This window comes from Galeopterus variegatus, unplaced genomic scaffold, assembly GCF_000696425.1.
Source record: "Galeopterus variegatus unplaced genomic scaffold, G_variegatus-3.0.2 Scaffold1922, whole genome shotgun sequence".
Lineage (NCBI taxonomy): Eukaryota > Metazoa > Chordata > Mammalia > Dermoptera > Cynocephalidae > Galeopterus > Galeopterus variegatus.
The window spans coordinates 191,972-208,544 of record NW_007728033.1 but is presented as its reverse complement, the minus strand read 5'-3'; the positions used below and the strand labels follow the sequence as shown (position 1 = coordinate 208,544).

The 16,573-nt window shown below is 39.9% G+C and overlaps 1 protein-coding gene across 1 annotated transcript in view; it reads left to right on the top strand.

Annotated features, from left to right (window-relative positions):
- The window catches only part of SORCS3 (sortilin-related VPS10 domain containing receptor 3), a 160,476-nt gene that overhangs the window by 79,170 nt on the left and 64,733 nt on the right, over window positions 1–16,573 (top strand). The gene's annotated exons all lie outside the window — the stretch shown is intronic.

Below are 16,573 nucleotides of genomic sequence, written 5' to 3'. Positions count from 1 at the left end.
TATGCTTGCACCAACCAATCCAAAAAACTCCTGCTAGGATTAGAGAGGCTTGGGTCCTAACTGAAGTTATGGTTTCTAATGGAACTTGAAGTATTACAACAAATTCCCATTTATCCAAAACCCAAGCAAACAGAAAGCTTAAGTTTTTAGATGTGCTTTCTGTCTTTCAAAAACTATTTATGTAAGAGGCGAGAGCTAGGATGGAGAGAGTAAAACAGTCAACATACTGAAATCAGGGAATATTTTAATAGACACTCTTAGGATCTGTGACACACACAATCATATAGTTATTCCTGTTCCACTTAAGATTAATTTGCTGTGAACAATTTTTTCCACACGCCTTTACAATGAGAATGAATGATTAGGATACAGACCTTGAAGCTATAAGAAAAACCAGAAAAAATTCAGAAAGATGTACTTTCTGAATATTAAAGAAAAGTATAATAATAATTTGATACTGTTTCCTAAAAGTATACGAAATTTTAATCCCTTCAAAATTGATCATCTATGTTCATGTGTGCTCATGTGTCTGGCAGGGCTTGGAGGATTATGGTAACCCTCCACTAGCCAGCACTGCCCCCTCCCTTCCTCATTCCTGGTTGATTGGAACACCTTACCCCTTAACTCATCTCTGGACAGAATGAAGTAAGTCTGATGGGCATGATTAGGGGTACATGCTGTACTGTGAGGTTGGCACAGAAGGGCTCATAACAGTTATCTGTGCTGTTTTGGGGGAAGGGTGTGGTCTTCTTACTTAGGGAAGGGTGCGGTCTTCTTACTTTAAGGGATTAGTGGCAACTAGGAACCCAGACCTGAGTTACGATTCTATACAATCCTGTAGCTGTGGAATGAATACCTGTCTGGTCGCTAGACCTGCGGGGCCTCCATTTGGGGAAGGGTGTGGTCTTCTTACTTTAAGGGATTAGTGGCAACTAGGAACCCAGACCTGAGTTACGATTCTGTACAATCCTGTAGCTGTGGAATGAATACCTGTCTGGTCGCTAGACCTGCGGGGCCTCCATTTCCTCATTCATAAAACTAAATCTCCTCTTTCTACTTCTTTCTAAAAGGTTGTAATTCTAAAAAAATTTATCCTTTTTTAGGAAATTCAGCAGAAGCACTGCAAAGGAGGGTCTCTTAGAGTACCAGGTCTACAGGATTTGTATAGGGCCTTAAGAAAGCATCTGTAGGATTCCCAGTGTCCTTGCTATTAAAATACGTTTGTAATGGAAAATTTGGAAAACTCCACAGAATGTTTTTAAAGTCACTGGGAACAAGTGCCTTAAAGATTGATTTTAAATCCTCTTCTTTAATTCCCTCTGCATTTTCCAAATTGCTGGTGAAATCTTCACTGTAACTCCACGGGCGGTGGACTATGCCTTTTGAAGACTTGACACTCGTTTTGAGCAACTGCTATGTTCAGGCACTGGGCTGGGTCCCAGAATCCTGTGGTCAGAAATTGAAAGACAAGATGTCAAACTCTATGAGGAGCTGCTACAATCCGCCCAAGGGGTATATCACATTGGTAACTAATGCCTTTTCATGCAAATTTTATGTTATAGTAGGACATTTCTGGGGCAGTTCTATTGTAAAATATGAGCAAGGATTTCCTGTAGAATTCATTGCTCAGGAAATAACGGCTGTGATTCGAGTTTTGTCCAATAATTTATTCCACTCTCCTAAAATATACCCCCAGTCAGAATTATCTCACCATCTAAATTTCTAATTAAAGGCCCCATGATAACAAAGTAGACTGTATTATTAAGCTGTCAAATCACTATTAATTAAGGGTTAATAACATCGTAGGCAAGTTTAGCTGCATACACAGTATTTAAGATATAAGGTATTATTAATGCTTATAGTCTAAAGCTTCATCATTTGGTAGATACACAGCAACAATATATAGCATTAGTTCAAGTCCTAGGTGTTCAAGGGCAATATTGTAATATAATTTCTGAAATATAAATAACTTGGTAAGTATATAAATATGTATAGTGAATATTTAAGTGAATTTATATATAGACACATACACACACATACGAGTATACCTATGCATATTTTTATCCATATATGTATATATAGGGACAAATAGATGGATGATAGAGAGACATGAGAGAGGAAACCCCTAGGATCTAGGGTCCTGGCAAGGCCTTTGTAAAATTATAAGAAAAAAAAATTTTAGTACCTACTATGTGCCAGATACTGTTTCAGATGAACAAATCAGAAAGAAACCCCTGATCTCATGGAGTTTGCATGTTATTACTTTAAATAAATAAGATATGCAAATGATTCTGCCATGTATCCCAGAATACTCTAGAGAGATTCAAAATTTTCTTATGAATTTCGGGAAGTAGGAATACAGGAATACTACCATCTTTTTCAGGAGGATCTCTGGCCATAAGCTGACTTTTCCAAATTATTTCTCATTCTTTACTTAATCACTAGATATAAAAGGAAAAGCTTCCATTTTCTAGCACTTTCTCTGATGTGGCCATCAGAGAGCTCCAAATTCTGTGAGGCAAAGGTCCATGTATTCAGCAAGGTTGTGCAGTCTGCTCCCTGGGTGATTTCAAGCCAGATGTGGCTGCTCATCCCGTCCAAATCTGACATGTCTCTAGAACCTTGGGCAGTGGTTTTAAAGCCAGCCATTCCCTGTTTTTGTACCAAAGAGAATTACTAATCCTCCTTTTATCTTGTTTTCCCCTCCTCTCATAATCTGATTTACCCTGTATTTTCCTGTATGAAGCCTATTTAAACTCATTGCATGCCTCTGTTGGGCATTACTTTGAACATAACCACATGCACACTAACCAGTCTGTAAGTGACCTGGTATTCCCTAGCAAGTTTAAGGGCACCATTTAAATTCTGTGTTCATCTAATCTTAAATGGTAATAATTTTTTCTCAGCTTCAGATGGAGTTTAGCTGGTCACATGGGTATGAGGGAGATTGACCTCAGGGCCAAACCATTTACTGAAAAGATGAGATAGTGCTTCCGTTTTCCTTTCCACCCCACTAAGGCTCCACAAGAGCCTGGCAGCACCTCTGTACCTCTTCCATCTTGCTGGTCGAGATACTTTAAAGAACAGAGCATAATTATTTTCTCATAGCCCATCTGAGGGAGGAGACATATTTGTCTTTCATGAAATTAAGATGGACCTTGGAAGCATTCATCAAAACAAGTATTAACAATTCGAGTTACCTGCTTTTAACTTTTTATTAAATTCAGAGTTTCTCTTGTATGAAAACAATATAGGTTTTGTCAGGACTCTCTAGACAGCCAGAAGGGTGAGCCCTGGAAGGGTTGCCAAAAGGTGATTTCTGTTTTCACTCTAGATTTAAAAGGGCTTTAAAACAAAGTGGCTCACTAGGGCTGACCAGTGTTTGTCCCTCTTGGAACGACAATGGGAAGGATTGAAGTGGGAGTTCAAAAAACTGATACATTCCTTAGGAAAGGTGAGGACAGGGAGCCCATTTGGAGACAAGAATGCTTAGCCTTGCATTGAACTAAAAACTTAGTAATGCACAGGGCCTGCCCGTGGCTCACTTGGGAGAGTGTGGTGCTGATAACACCAAGTCAAGGGGTAAGATCCTCTTACTCCTTACTAGGTCATCTTTTTTTAAAAAAAAAAGAAAAACATAGTAATGCAGCAGGCTGTTTGAGTTCTGTGCCCTTCCCCTCACTGTTAACCCTGACTCTTTAGCTCAGCTGTGGTCAGGGAGAAAGAAGGACCACACCAAGGTTCTATTGCCTTAACTAGTCACCCTGATTTGGAGAATTTAACTATATACATTCATTTAAAATTATTTTAAACTATTTAAATTCATTCATTTAAAAACATTTAATAAGCTTCTGGTAAGTATCAGACCCTGTTAGATCTTAGGGATATTAAAAAGGTAAATTCAATGCTTTCCCAGTAAGGAGCTCTCAGGCGAAGTGGCCGGGGGGTAGGTGAGGATATAGTTATCATGAAGGAGCCCTTGTCATACAGCCAGGAGAGGAACAGAGGGAAGACTTCACACACACAGTCAGTGACAACTGAGTTGGTATGGAAGTTTTAATAGCAGTTCAGCAGCGAAAACACTCAATGATAGGCAATGGAATGTAAATTCCAAGAAAGCAGATTTTTTGACAGTTTTATTCATTAGTTTAAACTCAATGCCTAAAAGGGGGTTTGGTGCATACCAGAAAGTCAGAATTACTTGTGGAAAGAATGCATGATTTCAAGGCAGAGGAAAGAAGATAAACAGAGTCAAGAACCACAGCAGAGCGTGACCGGATGTCAAGCAGGTGAGACTGTGAAGAGTTTATGTTCAGGAATTTGACCTGTATCCAGGTGACAATTTTGGAATTGAAAATCTAATCAGGTTACCCCTCTTCTCAAAACCCATGGGAGGATTTCTACTGCCTTTAGGACAGAATCCACACTCACTAAATGGCCTACAAATCTAGACTGATCACCTGACTGAGACCTTGTTTCTGGCCCTTGTGATCTGACCACCCTTCTCTGGGGCATTGGTGCCTCACTGCCCCAGGGTCTTTGTCTTTTATCTTCCTGGAATGGGCTTTCCCTCTACACTTGAACAATCAAACTCCTAAGTACCTTTCAGTTCTTAGCTTAAGTGCCAGTTCTTAGAGCTGACCTTCCTTTAACTGACCAGATCAGGTTGGGTCTCCACAGTATATACTGTCTTGGCCCTATTATCTTTTCCTTCACAACACTTTAGATAATAAATATGAATGAAAATGGCATGGGTTTTTTAATATGTTCATCCTCTGCATTCACCTACCCTTAAGACAGACAGATGGATACACAGATGCATGTGTATACACATGTGCATATATGCGAGTTTAAGTTCCCATGAGGGAGGATCTTTGCATATCTTGTTCTTTGAGTGCCATGTGTGTACCAGGCTTGTGCTAACAGGGAGGATTTAACAGTATATTTGTACTGGATGAATGAATTATTGAATGAACTGAGTGAAGCCCAAGAATCTTACCTTTGCTATGATTTTTGTGACTTCTTTGGCCCATGGCTCCAGCATTTTAGGAAGTTGATTATAGATCCCAAGAGATTCTGAAGTGCTATGATCAGAATCCAGTTGTTGTGAATTATGAGTGCTGGGAGTAGAATAGAAATCAGAGCAGGCTGTTTGTGTGTAGAGGCGTGTATGTGTGGGTTATGAAACATGGGGGTTATGAAACTTGGGGGTACAATGGCATGTGGACACAAAAGAACAGCTAGAGAATGAGAGCCTTACTGGGAATGATTTCCTCCACCTTCCATAAGAATCTGTTCAGCTTCCATTTCTCCCAGAGGCCAGAGCTCGAAGAACATGGAACCTTCTTACACTGCAGCTCTGCAGGGGGATTTGCATGGGAGAGACAGCCCCCAACTTGGAGGCCTGGGCTTTGCTTACTTTTACTGCTCTTTTCTACTGTCTTTTCAAATGTTATTATTTCAACATCTTCCTGGTAACCTTGACAGGAACCATCTAGTCTAGCCTAATTCACAATGAAATGTGACCATTCTTATTACTTACGGCTGAGGACAGGGCTGGTGACTGACAAGCTGGAGGGCCAATTGCAGTCTTAAGCAGTGGCTCCCCAGCTGATGAGATGCCCGTGGTTGTTACAGCACTTGGGCTTCCTTGCTCCACTATTCCTTAAAAGGTTGTTTGCCCCCAAATCAACACTTTAAAGAAAAGCTCTTTTTTTTTTTTTGCTTGGCTTCAGTGTAGAATCAGATGGAAGGACACCACTCCCTGCATCCTCAAAGCTGCATTTGAAATCGTTTCTGATATGAAATGTTTGAACCAATTGGCTGTGATTTAGCTGACCTTTTACAGAGGATGGAAAGAATGTGGCAGCTTCCTAGGAAATAAATGAATCAATCCCAGAAGGGAGAGGTGCAGCTTCCCTGGGAGAAAGCAGATACTTCTTACCAGGAGTGAATAGCAAAAAAACCCCTGAGAGTTCAGTTTGATCTGTAGGAACCTAGCAAAGACCTTGCAACCAACTTGTTTCCATTCAACACCTGCTTTGTGCCAGGTATCTATCACACTGAGCATTTTCTCAAACCTGATTTCATTGAAATCTCCCAACAGCCCTGCAAGATAGATAGGATTATCATGTTTGGGCAAATGAGCACTCTGAGACTCAAAGAAATTAAGTGTTCAGCTCACATATTCAGAAAGAGGCAAAATAAGAGCAAAGAATGTGAATTTCAAACTCCAGGCTTGGAGCTAAAATTTGAGAAAAGGTACTAGAATTCTCTAAGGTTTGTTCAGTAAAGGATTACCCAGGTGCGTGAGCAGAGGGGCAGGATGTTGCTTATTCACTCAGTATTGATGAGTGTCCACTGTGCTATCAGGAACCAAATCACCCAGACCTATTCCTAAATTTTAATTCACAATGTTTGAAAACCTATGATGAACACATTAAAGAATTAGGGAACAATTAAATGGTAAGGTATAGGATGAATTATAGTTGCTATTGGATATCAAAGAAGTGATCGAAGACGGAATAGCTACAAAGGGCTCATGGCTGTTCAGAGAAGAGGGAGCAGGAGCATTGTGGAGGGTGGAACAGTGTGAGCAAACATGGAGTGGTAGGAACGCGCCTGGCCCGTAGAGAGGACAGTGGGAGGTGGCAGGGCTAGAGATGCCTCCAGCAAATTGGATAGGGACAACTGCCTTGCCAACTCCCTTTATAAATCTAATTCTAATTGGTACAAATCCTGGTCTATTGTTTCACCAGCAAAACTAATAGCCAAAGTGAAGGGGAAAGATAACATTTTGCCTAGAAAACTATGTAAATCCCAAAACTGATGAGTTAAAAAAAAAGTGATGACTTTTCCCACTTTAAGACATGGCGACCTTATGCTTAGCAGGAAGCATGCTTTTAAATACAACCTTAGCACAACGTGGAGGACCAATCCTGAGCTTAAATGGATTGTTTAGCCTCTGGTAACTGCATCCAATGAAGTCATTGGAAATGAACCAGAGCTACTTCCATTGATCTGTTTTTCAATTCTCTGTTGTTTGCTGGAAGAGCCTGATTTTACTTTGCCCAAAGTTAGTCACTTGACTAATCAGCAAATCCAGTGGAACTCCCGAGGTAACACCTCTCGGGCTGTCTGCTTGATTCATAACCTGCAGCTTGTCCTCAGGCTTGCCACTAATTCAGAAGCACTCTCTCATTTGTGCCAAGGAACACAAAAGCAGAAAGCATGCCTGCAGAGAGGCTTTTGGATGATACTGGGCTGTACTGCGGGCTGGCAGCAGTCTGGGAAGAAAAGGCATAATTTGACCGACTGCTGTGTTGCCTTGGGTGGGGGGTGGGTGATGGCTGAGAGCATGGCCTTTGTAGGCCCACTCTTCAGGGACAGCACTCGGCTTACAATTTGCCATTCATGTGACTGTAGATACCTTGCTTACCCTGCCTCTGAGCTCCAATTTTCCCACCTGGTTGTAGGAATCAATTGAAGTAACCTCCATCAGGGACGTTAGAGATGTTTTTAGTCTCCATGGTCTAATGATTAAGAAGCAGGCCCCCTGCAAGGAAGAACTTTGGCCAGCTAGAGCAGGGGTCAGCAAACTTTTTCTGTAGCAGACCACACAGTGAAAAGTTTAGGCTTTGCTGGCCACATGTTTTCTGTTGCAACTTTCCCAATCTGGTATGTAAATGCAGACATAGACATGTAGACGAATGGGCATCAGTGTGTTCCAATAAAGCTGTATTTATGGACATTGAAACCTGGGTTATATACAATTTTCACATGTCACAGAATAGATTCTTTACTTGATTTCCCCCAACCATTTAAAATGTACGATTGATTCTTAGCCTGTGGTCTGTCTAAAACAGGTATCGGGATAGATTCGGCCCATGGGTTGCAATATGACTGTGAACAAGAGTGCACTTTGGGCTTCACCCAATGAATAGATTCTTTACTTGATTTCCCCCAACCATTTAAAATGTACGATTGATTCTTAGCCTGTGGTCTGTCTAAAACAGGTATCGGGACAGATTCGGCCCATGGGTTGCAATATGACTGTGAACAAGAGTGCACTTTGGGCTTCACCCAATGTGGCTATGTTACAAATACCACTTGAGTTTTTGACAGTTTCTATGCACTTCCCATACCTATAAATTAATTTTTCAATTGCACCCATTTACTAAGTATTGAAAAGATACTTTTTATGGAGTGGCCTTGAAGTTTTCTCATTTCCTTTTTTTAAAAAGCATTATTGAGTTATAATTGATATATGAAAATTGCATATATTTAATGAATACATTTTAACAAGTTTGGACATATGCACATATGCATTATCATCACCACAATCACGGTACTAAACATATCCATCACCTCCAAAAATTTCCTTATGTTCTCTTGTGGGATTTTTGGTAAGAATATTTAACATGAGATCTATCTCCTTAACATATTTTAAAGTGCACAATATTATATTGCTACCTAAAGGCACTATGTTGTACAGGAGATCTCTAAAACTTATTGTAAGGCTAGGGCTCAGAGACCCATCAAACCAGTTGTACAGACTGGGTCACAGACCCTTCATATGCCAGGCTGGGTCACAGACCCCTCACATGCAGGTCATGAGCTAGGCAATTGGGAAAGATCCCGGGAGTCATTGGGAGAGTTGACAAGTTCATTCCAATGTGAGCTCAGTTTTCAGCTTCCTCAGCAGCAGCAGCAGTGTCTTAGAGCAGCCCTCAGCAGACCCAGCAGCCGCAGCGGTGGCCTCCCTGGTCACCTGGGGGCCTTGGCAGCAACAGCTTGCAGCATCAGCCTCTAGCAGCAGTAGCAGCCTCCCTGTGGTCCCCCTAGAGCATCCCAGGGGTGAGGGGCACTGTGAATCAGAGCTGTTTGTCCTTTACACTCAAGTCCGATAACCCAGGTACACCTGAGTGTAAGTCAGACAACCAAAGACCACCTGGGCACACATGTATGATTATATCAAACAATAGCCAAGGAAAACCTGGGTGCAGGTGCACATCAAATGCTCAGCAAGATTCCAAACCCCTGAGGGACCCAAACCATTTACTTTCACTTTCCCTACACTTATTCATACTGCACAGGTGAAACTTTGTACCTATTGAAAAACTGCTCATGTTTCTCTCAGCTTTTGGCAACCACCATTCTACTCTCTGCTTCTATGAGTTTGGCTATTTTGTACATCTTCTATAAGTGGAATCATGAAATATATGTCCTTCTGTGATTGGATTTTTTCACTTAGCATAATGTCCTATAGGTTCATCAGTGCTGTCACAAGTGGTGCCTTACAAGAGAAGTCTCCTCACATCTTAACCTACATACAAGTCTCACCTCTTCCCGGAAGCCATCCACAATTACCCCAGCTCTTACTTATTTCCTTTCATTGAATTCCTTTCACGAGTCACACAGTTTGACTCACAGGTGCATTTAGTTTGGGCTGCACTTTTTCCAATAGAGCCAAAATTTGCAAAATCAGAGCCAAAATTTGCAAAATCAGCAGCATCTGGCAGCATTAAGCCCAAATGCTTATAGTCTAACAATCTGCTAGAGCTGCATGGCAACTGCTCACTTTGGACAGGATATGCTGTGTCCTGCCGCACTCTCACCTGATGTGTATGTGTCTGTCTGCTCAGGCTGCTTCAGTTCACTCCATGTTCATTTAAATTGCCTTGCAGGCTCCAGTAAGATTTTAAATACACGATTCCCAATTTAGATTTCTATATCTACAATCGTAAGTATTATTATTTTCTTACAGCATCTTTGAAATTTTTAAAAAACAGTAAAGTGCGAAGAATAAGCACCTGCGTACCCACCACCTAAAAGTAATAAATATTGATGTGTTATCAATCTGGATTCAGATTTTTAATTAAAATATACAGGACAACCCAGGTAGAGTTGATTGTCCATCTCAGAACCATTCCCCTTACTCCTTTCACAGATGCTCCTGGAAGAAGTGTTGATCCTTTTAGTACTTAGTTATCCACAGAAATATATGTGGTATTGCTTTGTGTGTTTTTAAAATGTATAATTCATAAAAAGGTTATTCTCCTACATGCTTTTTTCACTGCATATTCCCTATCTTGGGTCATGTCCATCTGGTCCAGGTGCTTTTAATACTGTATGGCATTCTGTTATGATATGAATATGCATAATTTATTCATTCTTTTATCAATAGACATTTAGGTTGTTTCTAGTTTTGCACTATTACAACCAGTATTACCCTACCTTTGCACATAAGTGGAAGAAGTTCTCTGAACTACATACCTAGAAGTGGAATCGCTGGGTCATGGTGAATTGGCATTATCACCAATGCTTCACTGTTAATATGCACCAATAACGCGAAAATAATTCTTGCATTGTTTTCTAATTGTTTTACATATTTGTCATCTTTGCAGTTAGAGTGCGAGATCTTGGTCTGTAAGGTTCAGAAGCTTTGCAACTTTGTCTTTTGTATCATCCCACACAGATTCGACTATAATTATGCTTGAGTATAATTGGTGTTTGGCAGGTATATGGTGAGTGAATAATACTATTGGACTGGACTGCGAACTATTTAAAAGCAAATGCTGAAATTTATACTTTTTTCTGATTGTTCTTATTTCTTGGTTCAGGATTTGACACAAAGTAGGAGACTGAGAAATATGACGGCATTATAATGTCATGTGAAAACAAGATGTCCCTCTTCTCCCTCCTCCCTCATAGCTCTTTTAATTTCCATATCTTTCCTCCTCTCTTAAATCCCACCTTGAACATCCATCTTCTCCCTTTTTTCCATGTCTTAGGTTCTCCTTTGTCACCCAATTCCTGATACATCTTTTACAGGTTCACAGATCACATTTTCTGATTCACTGTTACAGACTTTCAACTTCCAAACTCATTAAAAGGGCTTAGTTAGTTTTGAGAAAATAATCAAAGTTGTTTGGACAAAGGTTGATTTTTTAAATTCATTTTTTAAAAAATCAGCTTGCTTTCTTTTGCCTCTTCAGTTCCAATGCTTTTTAGTCTATTTCTCAAGCTCCTTTCACCCTCTTCCTCCCCCTGTATTTATTTTCAAGCCTTTTAATCCCTGACTCTTTCCTCCATCTCAGTGATGATTGTATCATATAACTAACACAGGTTCTGCTTGCAGGATTCTTGCTGTTGATTCCCTGTCTATTTCTATCAAGGTCTAGTTCTTGTCTCACTTTCGCTCAATGCAATTCCTCCTGTAGCCACTGACCTCCTTTACCACTAATCCCATCTACTCCCTAATGGGAAAACAATCAGGTGGTATCGACGAACACCAATAGTCAAGGATGTGGCCTGGATTTCTGGAGACCAACCACTGCTGTCTGCTGCTGGCTGGCCTTCTCAGAACACTGCTATTTCTGCTCTGATTTGAAATCAGTCCTCAGCAGCTTCTTTCATAGAAGCAGGGGAGGAGGGCTTCTGGAGGCAGAGGCGAGAAGAGGCACAGGAGCCTTTCAGAGAGGACTGGACTCTTCTAGGAACATTTAAGAGAGGGTTTGAGAGAGTCCGCATGTATCAAGTTGCTAGTACAAGAACATTTCTTTATTTAACACTGTGTATTGATAGCCCACTACAAGATAGGCACTATTTTAAGAGTTCTAGAAGGTGGGCTAGGGCATAAACAAAATAGTCAAGGTCTCTGTTGAGAAGAAGTTTTATATTCTAAAAGCCTCTTCCATCCCCTGCAGAGGAAAGATTAGTTTTGTATGATGTTTATTTGAGCTCTAGTGTTCATGGAATCTGTTCTATAATCCAATTCTGAGCTATTTTAATGGTGGTGATGACAATGTGTGTGTGTGTGTGTGTGTATGTGTGTGTGTGTGTGTGAAAGAGAGAGAGAGAGAGAGAGAGAGAGATAATGTTGGGAAGATAAATATCACCTTAGACCTCAGGGTACCTCTGACTTCTCAAGATTCTAACCCTGGCTGTGGTTTCTTATTATTGCTTATCTCCTAGTCTGAGAAAGAATAAGTTGGGAAGATAAATATCACCTTAGACCTCAGGGTACCTCTGACTTCTAAAGATTCTAACCCTGGCTGTGGTTTCTTATTATTGCTTATCTCCTAGTCTGAGAAAGAATAACACTGTAAATGAATGGAAGGGAGCAACACAGAATATTAAAAGCATTACCTCCAGTGGGGCTTTTATTTTCTCATGTATAGATTTTTATAGTTTTCAAATCTTTTTATAATAAGAATACATTTTTTATAATGAGAAAAAGGAAAATCATTTATCAAAATGTACACATAAAAAAAAAATCTCCAGATAATGACAGTGGCTGTATTTAAGTTTATGCTGGTGATTGTGTGGGTCACATTTACTCCACCATGAGCTTGTGGCCTAGAAAAAGAAAGAATCTTAACTATCCACCATTGCTTCCTAGTGCTAACCAATGCCCTGAGTAAATTAATACTAAATCATTTCAAATAAACATACTTCTGGAAGCCAGTAAATGATAAGAATGGAAAATTGACAAACACTATTTGTAAAATAAAAATTCAGCAAATTGCTAAATGGTGGCTTCTGATGAAACAGAGCTCTAAATAATTTCTTCAAGGTCATCTGGTTAATTTATGCCACATTTGTAAGTTATTGTGTATTTTAAAAATTAATGAAAGATTTAATTATAGCAGTGTTGCCTGTGACCTTTTGTGAAATGACTTCATCATAAATCTGCAGGCATTTTAGAACTGTTTTCCAGGTTTCTAATAATTTGCTCTCAAATTAATGACATCCAGCCAGTGAAAGGAGTCAAGGCTGGGTAAAAGGATTGAGTCAGGATTTGTGGTTTCCTAGCAATGGCTAATTCTGAGTCCTACATCAAGGTGGCAGAGAAGATGGTGTGTGATTCAGCAGAATTCACAGCAGGTTTAACTATTTACTTAGAGGAATGAGAAATAAATCCATTATGTCAATGAGGAGAAATTGCATGTATCCAGACTGGGTCTGTAGCAGAGCAGTTGATTTGGGGCACATTTATGTACATGTGAATGTGGGGTAACATCTGTGCCAATGGGAGAATTCCTCTTCTTCTCTGGAACCCAAAGGGGCTCTCCTTTATTTGTAAGTTGAGGGTTGATGCTTGTCCCCCAGCTTGCTGGACACCCATGAAGCCCAACTTAGACTCCAACACCCGAGTGTCCCTGACCATTACCCGCCTCAGGAGCTCACTGAGAACAGCTAAGCTGTCTCTGGAGGGAAGCAGGCTGGTTTTCCCAGAAAACTGGATCCATCCTTATCTCTGTCATTCTGATGATTCATTTGATACAATGGAGTAAGGAAAAAGGCTATGCAGAGGAATGCCACGTCTTAGCACATCAAAGAAGATCCTCTTTCTTAATAGAAGTGGTAGCACATGTCTGTAGTTCCAGAGTGGCAGATTAGAGTTTGGAAAACCCGTTAGACACAGGACGCTGGGGGAAGAGCTGGCAAAATTTGGAAAGTCGGACTTGGCTGCAGCCTTGCCTAGTTAATTGCAGCCCTGTATGAGATCACTTCTCTACTCGGCATTCCTCAAGCAAGCATTCGTATGCCACAGTCATGTACTACACATAGAAACTCTACCTGCAAGCCGAAAAAGTTTCCCATCAAGAGCCGTCTGCATGGGAGAAAGAGTTGGTTGTTAGGAGACTTGGGCTCTAGTTATTTCTGCTCTTGAGAAGGTCACTACTTTACCTGGCCCTTAGCTTCCTCAGCTAGCTTGTGAAGGGGTTAGGCCAAAGGTTCATTCCTAAAGACCCTTCTAGCACTAAGACTTTTTAATTTTGTTTGTTCTTTATCATGCCTCACAGATTCCCAACAGGAGGTCAAGCCAATAAATTCATCATAGTTTAGGATCCAATACATAATTCTCCATACGGTAGATGCTTTAGACCTTGAGACAAATAGGGCCATAATTGGAACTTTCTAGATATATCTTCTCTGCAGTTTTCTCCTTTCTTCTTTCCTTCCACTGCGCTTTCAGCTTTATATATTTCACAGTGTTTCTGCCTTTTGTGCAAACAAGCTATCAGGAGCTGGAGGTAAGAGGGCCCCCATGCACATACCTCAGTGCCAAACTGTGCAGTCAAATGATTGTTAATGCGGCATGAAACACCTAAAAGGGAGTATGAGCCTTGCCAAAAGCACAGTGCTGAGAATCATGTTGGGACAATTGCTGCAAATGCCTAAATTCATCTCCTGACTCCAGCATTTACTTGTTGTGTAACCTTATTGGATGAATTATTTAACTTCCTTGAGCCACAGTTTCCTCATCTGTTTAATGCGAATAATAAATGAAATGAGATAATCCATGCAAAGTGGTTAGCATACACTAAGTGTTCAGTAAATGCTCACCGACAGTGGTATTATTAATTATTATTGTTATTTGACTGACTTCTATTAAGTGCCTATTGTTTGCAAAGTATTGATTCTAGGGATCATGGGGATATAAAAGCATAAAACACACTATCTGCCCACAGAATTCTCAGGCATCCAACAAAAGACTTAAAGTAAATAACCATAATCAAGTGCTAGTAAGTAGCAATACTAATAGTTAAAAGTATTAATTTCTTAATTTCCACTAAACACCATAAACATACAACACATTTTAATCTCAGAACTGTGTTATATGTTGTTATTAGCCTCATTTTGCTCATGAGGAAATTGAAGTGTAATATGTTTGAGGAACTGTCCTTTGGTCCAGGATTGAGGCTCACCTCTTGCCCTATCTGATGTGAACATATTTGTGCTTAACTGCTTCATTCTCACATAATGAATATGTGACAAGCACTTTTGATGTGTAAGGTGTAGCTTATGTGACTTGCAAACTGCCAGGGTTTTAAATTCTAGCAAAGAGGGTAAGACACAAATTTCTGAATTTCTGTAGAATTTTGATAAATGTTGGAAGTGCTAAGGGTCATGCCTAAAATACAGATAAAATTCTACAAAAATTTAGAGGTTTATTTTTTCTTCCTAGGAAGAAAAATAAATGAGGAAAAGGAGAGAGCATGGAAGACATCGAAAAGTTAGTCTTTGAATGAAACTAAAAAGAACAATCCATTAAGAAGATAGAATAATCTCAAAGCCAGTATAGTTTTGTGATTATATAATACAAAAATTTACTAAAACACAAAGAGAAATGGAAGATTGGCGATCATGGGAAAATATTTTAATAAACCTCACTTAGAAACCAGTAGACCAAGCAGTCAAAAAGTATGATTTTGGATATGCATTACATCATTAGAAAACTTGACTTAAAGGACCTGTATAGGACTCTTCACTCAGAAAATGTAGAATATATATATTTTAAAGCAAACATATAATTTTTTTTAACCTGATTATATACTGGGCCACATAAAAAGCCTAGACCACTTCCAAAGAGCTGATACCATCGAGACCACGTTCTTGCTAAACATTGCAATTAAATACAAAATTTAAAATAAAAAAGTGATGGTAAGAAAAATAAATAAAAAAACTCATATGTTTGGAAACAAAACCATGAGTCATTTAGGAGTAGTTTTCTTTCTTAAAGAGTAAATCAAAATGGTCACTATGAAATATTTAAATTTGAAAAGCTTTCCCGTTGCCCCCCTTGCCCCCCACCCAAAAAGTACTGCCTGTTATTTGAGCTAAGGCTTGCAGAATGAGCAGGACTTGGATAAGACAAGGTATGTGGAAAGCCATCCCAAGCAGAGGAAGAGAAGGCACAGGGCAATCATGCTTCTGTTAGTGGAACAAAATGGAATTCTGCTTGAGCACAAGGTAATGAGAGATAACACTACAAAGATGGATGAAGGCTAATGCAGGAGGCTTAAATTCAAATTCTCAGCATCATATTCATGACTATATATATATCTTGTGAGAGTTCAAGGACAAGAGAAGGGACCTTGGGAGTCTTCTACATAGAGGTGCAGAAATAAGTAAGATTGGTAGCCATTATTATTACGACATGGAAGTGGGATTTGAATGTAGTTGATGAACATGACAGATTGTGCAGAAGTGTAATGAAAAAGATTGGGAGTCAGTCTGGAGGTTAAGAGGGGGACCGGGTGGAGGTCTGGGTCCCTGCTGCTGCAGAGGTCTCTAGCCTGATGACTGACAGTTCAGTCGAGGCAATAACAGGAAAGTCAGGAGGGAGCTGTCAGAGTCAACTACAGACTTGCTCTCCTTCTGAAGACGTTATTCAGGCAGACAAAAATGGGAGAATGGGTGGTTGGAAGAGTTCAAAATGCAGGTGCTGAAGTCACTGAGGAAGGAAGAGGGGGATGTGCTGGTTGCATGTCACTAACAATACAATTATTATCTGATGTTATCCTAATTGGGTGTGATCAAAGGTTCCCACAGAAGTCAGTCTGCGGTAAAGTCCTACCAATATAACTTCCAAAACACTGTTCTTCTTTTTTGATAATTCTAGTGGCTTCCCAGTAACAAACCCTCATTCTTTCCCTCCTTGAAGGATTGTGGTCAACCACTCTCTTCTAGAAACTTTTCTTCTTCCAGCTTTCATAATTATGTATAAAATTTAGTGTAATTGTGGGAGTCAAAAAAAAAAAAAAAAAAAAAAAAAAAAAAA